The sequence below is a fragment of the Leptonychotes weddellii genome, chromosome X (assembly GCF_054177405.1).
Source record: "Leptonychotes weddellii isolate Sample4059 chromosome X, ASM5417740v2, whole genome shotgun sequence".
NCBI classification, from domain to species: Eukaryota; Metazoa; Chordata; class Mammalia; order Carnivora; family Phocidae; genus Leptonychotes; species Leptonychotes weddellii.
In genome coordinates this window covers 2,929,902-2,939,539 of record NC_138385.1, presented here as the reverse complement: position 1 = coordinate 2,939,539, position 9,638 = coordinate 2,929,902, and the positions used below count along the sequence as shown (strand labels likewise).

Here is a 9,638-nt window from a genome sequence, read left to right as displayed (position 1 = left end):
TTCAGTAGGGCCAGAGCAGAGCTGCAGACCTTCAAAGGCAGAGAGTAGAGGCATAAGCGCAGGGCTAAAGATCAGAAGATTGGGCAATGGAGCACTAGCAAAAGGTTTTCGGCAGGAGAAGGACACGATCAAACCTGTGCTGTTAGAAAGCTCCCTTGCCAACAGTGGGAAGAAGTAAAGGGATACACCCTTGTGCAAGTCTCTTTGGGTACAAGGGAAACCATAAAAAAACAACTTCCCCCTCCCAGCTGGGGAGTAGCTGGATGAATTTTGACTTAATCACACAGTGGCAAAAGTGAATGAGCCAGCTCTACGTGTATCAACATGGATAATAACAGAAAACAATAGGGCATATTGTTTACAGATACACAAGTGCATGGAAATACCCAGAGTGCATAGAAGAGCACACACCTACCTCAGGGTATTTGGTACCTCCATAGGAGGAGCAGGGGGTCACCTCTAGCTGTTTGGTAAGGCTTTATTTATTTAAAAAACATTATCTGAAGCAAGTATGGTAAAATGTTAATATCAGTTAAATCTGGGTAGTGGGGACATATGTTCATATTATATTTTTTGTGCATGTTTTAGTACGTTTCAAATATTTCAAAATAAAAATTTTAAGTAAAAAAAGGATATTGTATCAATTCGTGTACTCTTGGCTTCAAGTAAGAGAATAAGAATTAAATAAAAAATATAAACTAATCTGTGCATCACTGTCAAAAAAAAAAGAGGTCTAAAGTAGGTTTTTTATTATCCCATTAAGGGTTTATAAAGTACAGTCTGTTGTGGGCCCTATCTGGCCTGTTACCTGTTTTTATATGACCTGTGAGCTGAGAATGTGTTTTACATTTTATTTTTTATTTATTTTATTTTTTAAATTTAATAATCATTTATTATTACTATTATTATTTTTATTATTATGTTCAGTTGGCCAACATATAGTACATGTTTTTTACATTTTTAAATGGTTGAAAAAAATCAAAAGAAGAGTATTCCAGGGACGCCTGGGTGACTCAGTCGGTTAAGCATCTGCCTTCAGCTGAGGTCTGATCTGAGGGTCCTGGGATGGAGCTCTGGGTTGGACTCCCTGGCTCAGCAGGGAGTCTGCTTCTCTCCCTCTCCCTCTGCCCTCCCCCCTGCTTGTGCTCTCACTTGCTCTCTCTGTCTCAAATGAATAAATAAAAAATCTTAAAAAAAGAAGAATATTCTGGGATATTTGAAAATTACATGAATTTCCAACTTCAGTGTCTGTAAATAAAGTTTTATTGGTAGACAGCCATGCCCTTTCATCTAAGTATTGGCTATGGCTATTCTTGCACTGCAAGGGGACAGCTGAGTTGAGACAAAGATGGACCACAAAGCTTAAACCATCTACTGTCTGGCCTTTCAAGAAAGAGTTTGCTGATTCCTGCCATTTAACAAAAGACCCCAAAGCTAAGTGGTTCCAGGATTGGTTAATTCAGTAGTATGATGTTGGGACTCCAGGTGGTTCTCTATATGCATGGCTGCCATGTCTCTGCCACATCTATGGCTGCCATTGCTCCAAGCATCATGTATCATATGACAATGTTCAAAGGTTGTGGTGGGGTAGGAGGACTTGCCTCATATGTCTCTCCCTTTTTTTTTCTTTCTTTGTGTATGTATGTATGTGTGTGCGTGTGTCTCACTTTTTAACAGAAAGGCTACCCTTTCTCAGACGGTATAAACTTGAAAATGAAAAAGTTGGATTGGAAGGGGCAAGAGGGGAGACCACTTAGGAGTCCAGTGGGCAATGCCACCATTTGGGAGAGACATGAAGTGACAGGAGTTTGGACCAGGGGCATTGCATGGAGCGGAGGTGGTTGGATTCTGGGTATATTTTGAAAGACAAGCCAATGGACTGGATGTTGGAGGAAAGAGTTGAATCAAGCAGGACTCCAAGGTTTCCGGCTTGGACAACTGGGTGTCTGTCATTCCAGTAGATGGGCAGACAGTTGTGTATAGGTGAGGATCAAGTCTCAATGTCTTTGCTGCTTTGCCATATTTCCAAGTAATAAGAGGTGAGAAAATGAAGCAGAAGCAGTGTTTTTGTTTAAAAGATCTATAACTCAAAAGTGTTGTTTTTCTACTCTGATTAAAGAGAGTTTCAAGTTTACAAAGTGCTTTTATACCCACTTTTTCATTTGACCCTCAATTCCGGAAATGAGAATGGCAGGAATCCTCCTTGTTTTACAAATGAGAAAACTGGGATGCAGAGAGGGGAAGTCCAAAGGCTGGAATGGAAGGTGTGTCCTTTCCTGGGTCAGAAGGGAGCTGTTAAAACTGACCCTTGTCTTTCCTGGGCGACATGTTTGCTTTTGTTTACCTTTGACGTACAACTGGCTAAGTTTTTTCCCTCTTTAATATTACATGCAAACATCATTTTATATTTTAAAATATCTTCCTATTATTTTAGTATTTTCATAACAGAAAAACCAGACAGTAATTTGAGTTGTTTGCTTATTTTTAGATGATCGCACGTAAGTGCTTTGAATCATCTCTAAAAGCTTATTTCCATAGCACATAACAAAATTAATTAAATTGCCTTTAGAAGCAGGGCTGCTTTGTTTCCCACTGAAACGATGACTCATGAGGTCTGAGTGAGTCTCATTTATATTCCTCCTTCAGCAAGTAATTTAAATGTGAGTTATATAGAAAGGAAAAGGAAGAAAGAACAAGGAAAACAAACACAAACAGAGCTATCCCTTGCTTACCTCCTCGACGAGTTATCAGTTATCCTGGATGTGGCGTTACATAGGTGGAAGCTGCCGTATTCTGTTGGTACCAGAAATTCCTATTGACAGCAGCATTGATAACTGACAGCTACGTGTCTTGGGTTGTGTAAGTGGGTCAGGGAAGGTAGATCTGCTGACATGCCCAGCACTGGTACCTTCTGGGTTGGGTGGCAGTGAGCTTCTTGATGCATGGGTATGAGAAGAGAAGGCTGCTTGGTTGGAGGCGTGGGGGTAGAGGAGTTTTTATTTAACAGCCAATCTGAACCATGGGAGACTGGGACAAGGTAGGTTTGAGTATGTTGTGGCATCGATGATGGAGCATATCCTGAAGTAAATGCTTATTTTGACAGTCACTTTTATTTTATAATTAGGAACTTTTCAGCAGTTGGAAACATAGCACTTAGCACATGACAGGCATGTGATGAACGTTTACTGAATGCTCACCTACAGGGATTGGGAAGAGGAGGAATGGCTGAATGAATGAAGTAAATGCTTATTTTGACAGTCACTTTTTTTTTTTTAAAGATTTTTTATTTATTTATCTGAGAGAGAGAATGGGAGACAGAGAGCATGAGAGGGGGGAGGGTCAGAGGGAGAAGCAGACTCCCCGCTGAGCAGGGAGCCCGATGCGGGACTCGATGCGGGACTCGATCCAGGGACTCCAGGATCATGACCTGAGCTGAAGGCAGTCACTTAACCAACTGAGCCACCCAGGCGCCCCTTGACAGTCACTTTTATTTTATAATTAGGAACTTTTCAGCAGTTGGAAACATAGCACTTAGCACATGACAGGCATGTGATGAACGTTTACTGAATGCTCATCTACAGGGATTGGGAAGAGGAGGAATGGCTGAATGAATGGGCTCGTGCATGACCAAGTATGGAGGAAGGAACTGCAATAGGAAGGATTTGAGATGCCTTTATGTGGACTTCGAAGACTGGTTTTGAACTAAAGGGAACTTGGAGCCTGCATTCTGTGTGAACACTGTGGCTTGGCCACAAACCTGTGTTCTTTGAGTTACGGCCAAGTGAGCATTTCACCTGGTGGTTCTTCTGGTGGCAGTGGGCATTGGAAGATTGTCCAAACAGGCTTTTTGGGTTTTTTTGTTTGATTTTCCAGAAAGCCAGCAAAGTAGGTCCATTGAAATATATTGCTGTTCCCCTCCTAGCTATCCCACCACCCTCAAGGGCCCCCCACCAACACACAGATTGGACTTTAATGCCAACAGCTGAAATGCAGCCAGTTCATATTCTTGCTTTTTGTTGAGACATACTTTGTTCCTTACTCCAGTGATTTTGCTAGCAATTTTGCTGATAGAAAGGGAAGGAGGACCCACAGAGAATGTGGGCAGATGGCTTATAGACGTGGCACAGTTTGCTCAATTTGTTTTATAAAACAATAGGCAATTATAAACTCCTACTCAGAGATGTATTTCTCCTTGATTTTCAGAAATACAGGGGTGAATATTGCCCAGGGACTGAAGCTAGATGAAGGTGATTTGGGTCCATTTTAATGTTTTCCATTCTCAAGAGATGTGTCTCATGGGAAAGCAATAACATTAGGGAAAGTATATTGTGAGTTTTGACGGACGCTTTTGGCTAATTCCCATAATCACTCTGTGCCTTTATGTCCTCATAAGTAAGTGGAGACAACACCCGCCCGTTGTATGGCTTTGGGCAAAGGCCAGCCAGATGAGACCTGTTGTTTTGTGCACTGCACAGTTGAATTCAAGGTGCCCTTGTTTAGATTATTACTCCTATTTGCTGATTAATGGTGCTTATTTTAAAACTGATTCTGGAAGAAGCATCCAAACAAAATAACAGTCCGCTCCCATTGTTAGCATGGTCTGCTTTGTGAAATCACAGATTCTACTCAAAGGCTACATTCCACAGAAAATAACTGCAATTTAAACATATGAGCCTCTAATGGAACCACCTTCCAGTCTGCACCTGTTTCATCCCTCTTCCCGCCACAACACAATGACCTCCTGAGTTGTTTGCTAACAACATTTATTAACCGCGGGCCTGGAGACAGACAAAACCAAGTCAGAATGCTTTACTAGGCCCAACACTCAGATGATGAGCAGAAACCTTTCTCTATATAATTTCCATTGGTCAATGCTCAAGCAGACTCTAAAAGAAACCCACCATTTTCTATACCTACAGAAAACATTTCTTCCCAAGAGGGTGTTCAGATCTTTCCTCCTCCATCTGTGTCTTCTGGCTAACACCTCCCTGTTTGCCTTGCACATATTTTCTTCTACACAGCTGCTGAGTCCAGTGCATTGGTCTTCACCTAGTGAACTCGAGTGGTGCACCTCACTGCCACCAAAGGCCAAGTCAGGGTATATAACTGCTACCAAATATTGGGGATTAGCTATAGAAGTTCCAGAAAGACCTTCTTATCATTCAAAGTCCAACATTCTTTCTTACCAACGTACCTACAAACGGTAAATAAAAAAATGATTCATAATATAGTAACTATCCCCTCATTATTCCTTAATCTTTTATTAATCTCCCTTATTATGAATTAGGGGAATATGCTAAAAAAGAAGATATCGCTCTTTCTGTCTCTATAACAAACAACAGTAATTATCTGGTGGAATGCATCCCCCTTCTCTGCAGGGAATTACCATTTGCTTCAGGACTGAACAAAATGAGAAAGTATGACATCACTGAATCCACTTTTAAAATTAATATGAAGCGCTTGTCATGAAAATGTAGATCTTTCCAACGGGGAAAAAATATGACTAGTATCAACTGAATCAGAAATATGAAAGTGTCAGGCTGTCATTTACCTGAGCAATTTGTCTTGGTCCTGTACAAGGGAGCCTTGGAGGCAATTGGCAGTTGCGAAAAACACAAAGACAAACAAGACCCAAAAATCAAAACTTTAAAAACCAAAGAGTTGCCACCCAAATTTTTAGTAGCTATCCATATTTTCACTGACTTCTTATCTGAGTATGGAACCAACAAAGCTGCAGAAGAGATCATAGAATCTTAGAACTCAATGAGTCCAGAAGTTTCTTAACATTCTTTTTCTTTTTAAAAAACAGCATCTTTTCCTACTAAAATTTAACATGGAAGGCCATCATGGGAAATTTTCGTGAGCACAGCTGTCCTGGTTGAAGTGCATGCACATGGACTGGGGGACTGAGGGATGTTCTCTCACATCCGCTGTACCCATGTGCGGCCCCTAAGCATCTTTCCAGGAAGCTCATGGCCTTGAGGAGTTTGGAAACAAAACCAGTCCATCCTACACTCCTCTGGTGATAAAGGGCGCAGAGTCTCAGAGCTGGACCTGAGGCAGGCCTGAGGTCACCTAGGCAAACCAGAGCCATTGGAGAGCTGAGTCCTCCAAGCCAGGCCTGTGCACCCCATGTGGGGAGCCTGAACTGAGCTGTGGAAATCTCCTCACACCTACCTTTATTCTTGGCCCCTTTGCCTGAGGAAAATTTGCCTGGCTACCAAAGAGTATTGCTATCATTAGCCAGCTCCACATTTCAGTTGTTAAGAAACTTCCTTGCTCTGTTGTTAATGTGGATCCAGTCAGAACTGAGTTTTAGGCATGAAAAATCTGTGGTCCTTTTGTCCTTGATTAATTTAGTGACATTCTAGAAAGGAAGCTGAGAAGCTTGAAACATCCTTGCTCATTAATAATATACTTTTCCTTTTGGTAATATAAACATAATTCAAGACCCGATTAAAATGTCCCAATTTTTTGTCAGTAAGGAAAGAACATTTATAACTCAACTTTGCCATATGTTCTTGTCCCAAGTGCTTGTCATCTCGATTAAATTGCTCATAACTGTATGCAATGTAGAAGCTTTGGCAGAGTTGGGCAGCCATATTTCAGAGCCTGATCTGATCTGTTTGCATGAGTGGTGGTAAAGGAGTTGACTTGGATACTGGATCATGTGCTATTTGTAGTGCATTTCTGAGATATTATTAGTCAAATTCAGTTGATCTCTGCTTCAACTCACGTGGGTGGCCTGCCATCATTTAATTGATGAAACCTGGGACAGAGCTGAAGGCTATCAAACTGATGCTCAGGTTAAATTTGTGGGTCAGTCTACTGTCTTGAAACCGAACAGCAGGATTAATAACATCCCTCCAGTTCAGTTCTCTTGCTAAGAGCCACTAAATAGATAATGTGCGATGGCCTTGCCTCAAGTCTGGAGCCATTCCAGAGGAAAGTGCCAGGGTCTGGACCAGAAGCACAGTGGACTCACCCCACACCATCCGTGGTGCCCTCACTCCTCCCAGCAGAGCCTCGCAGAGTCCTAATGGGTCCCAACCCGTACACACCAGTTAATTGGCTATAGGTGAGCAGTGTTCACTTTCATTCAGCAAATCACACTGAGTGCATGTGATTTGCCAGGCCCTGTATGTGGCAACGGGGATGTGGAGACACGTAAGACATGATGTCCCCTGAACGTAGTGGAGGGGTGAGAGGACAGAGGCATAGACAGGCAGGCCAATACTATTTAGAAAGTGAATCAAAGGAGGCTTGGACAGGGTGCTTTGAGTGCGTGAAAAGGAAGCAACTAACTCAGGCTGGACGGTGAGAACAGCACCCTCAGGGACTAGGGGAAGCTTCTGGGAGGAAGGGATGCTCAAGCTGTCTTTTATAAAAATGAAAACATACCATTTTTTCCCCTATGATCAGAGGATATGTATTTGTTGTAGGAAACAATTACTACTTCCAAAAAACAACAATAAAAATCACTGTAACACCACTACCAGAGGTAAGCACTGCTTACATTTGAAGCATATCCTTTCAGTCTCTCTATCATCTATGTCTATACACAAATGCTTTAAAAATGTTCTCAGATAGTGAGCAGCTGATTTGTTACTTCGTTTTTTTAAAAAAAGCCTAACAGTACACAATGAATATTTTTCCATGTCACTAAATATTCTTCGCCATAATATTGCATTGCATGAGGTCCCTAATTTATTTAATTCTTTATTATGGGAATTTAGTTGTTGCAAAATTTTCACTATTATTAACTATGACAAAATCCTTACACTTAAATTTTTTACACATCTATAATTATTTCCTTAGGACAGATCCCTAGAATAAAAATCGATGGGTCAGAGGTTATGCACATTTGAGGCTAAATACCAGCCAGCGTCCAAGACAGCCCCAGTGATCCTTGCTGCCTGATACTCATTCATGCCTTTGTGTGGCCCCCTCTCATAAGAAATAGGGCTATCCTGTAAGACCAATAGGATATTGCAGAAGTGACAGGTATGTACTTCTTTTTAAAAAGTTAAATAAAATTTTGAGATATTTTTCTTTTTCCTTTTTTGTAGCTATATTGAGGCATAATTAACAAATTAAAATTGCATGTATTTAAGGTGTACAGTTTGATGCTTTGATATATGTATACATTGTGTGTATCATTGTGTGATCACCAAAATCAAGCTGATTAACACTTTCATCACTTTACATAGTGTGTGCATGTATGTGGGTATGTGCATGTGTGCGCATGCTTGCACGCGCATGTGTGTGTGTGTGGGGGGGGGGGAGTCACTTAAGATCTCCCCTCTTAGCAAGTTCCAAATATACAATGAAGTATTGTTAATTGTAGTCACACTGCTGTGTATTAGTTCTCCAGAACTGTTCATCTTGCATAACTGAAATTTTATATCCTTTGACTGTCACCTCCTCGTTTCTCCCAACCCAACCCCCATCCCCTGGCAACCACCATTCTACTGTCTGCTTCTATAAATTTAACTTATTTTATTTTATTTTTAAGATTTTATTTATTTATTTGACAGAGAGAGCACGCACACGTAGGCAGAGTGGCAGGCAGAGGGAAAGGGAGAAGGAGACTCCCCACTGAGCAGGGAGCCTGATGTGGGACTCGATCCTAGGACACTGGGATCATGACCTGAGCCAAAGGCAGACGCTTAACCGACTGAGCCACCCAGGCACCCCTAAATTTAACTATTTTAGATTCTACGTATAAGTGAGATCATGCGGTACTTGTCTTTCTGTGTCTGTATTATTTCACTTGGTATAATGTCCTCCAGATTCATCCATGTTGTTACAAATGGCAGGATTTCCTTGCTCTCGAAGGCTGCATGATATTCCACTGTATATATAAGGTATGTACTTCTGAGACTAGGTCATACACAACATTGCCACTCTGCCTTGCTCTCTTGGGTTACTTATTCTGGGGGAAGCCAACACTGTGTCATGAGGCCACTCAAGCAGTACTATGGGAGTCCATATGGTATAGAACTGAGGCCTCCTGCCAACCGCCAGCACCAACTTGCCAGCCATGTGAGTGAATCACCTTGGAAGCAGGTCCTCCAGTCTCATAAGCCTTAAGATGACTGTAGTCCCTGCAGACATCTTGACAAAGAGACCCCGAGCCAGAAGCACCCAGGTGAGCCACTCCTAAATTCCTGACCCATGAAAACTGAGATAATAATTATTGTTTCTGCAAACTGGTTAGTTTGGGAGCAATTTGTTATGCAGCAATAGATAGCTAATGCAGTATATATCACTTTTGCTCTATTTTTTTTAAATTTCTTTGATTTTTTTAGTGAGGTTTATTTTTTCAAAATCCTATTGACCATTTTATTTTCCTTCTCTTACGTTTTTCGAATTGTATGTTTAGGTTGTTGGGTTTTTTCTATTTAAGATCTATTATATTAAGAATATTTTTTGCCTGGCAGGAAACAAACTGAGTGTTGTTGGAGTGGGGGGTGGGGTGGGAGGGATGGGGTGACTGGGTGATAGACACTGGGGAGGGTACGTGCTCTGTTAAGCGCTGTGAATTGTGCAGGACTGTTGAGTCTCAGATCTGTACCTCTGAGACAAATAATGCAAGATATGTTAAGAAAAAAAAAGAAGAAGAAGAAGGTAGCGGG

The 9,638-nt window shown here is 41.4% G+C and overlaps 1 long non-coding RNA gene across 1 annotated transcript in view; it reads left to right on the top strand.

Annotated features, from left to right (window-relative positions):
* Positions 1 to 886: 886 nt before the first annotated feature.
* LOC145717766 (uncharacterized) overlaps positions 887 to 9,638 on the top strand; it is a 15,529-nt gene continuing 6,777 nt past the window's right edge. The window contains exon 1 of the long non-coding RNA XR_014141167.1: positions 887 to 8,004. This is a non-coding gene — a long non-coding RNA (uncharacterized LOC145717766). The remainder of the gene's footprint in view (positions 8,005 to 9,638) is intronic.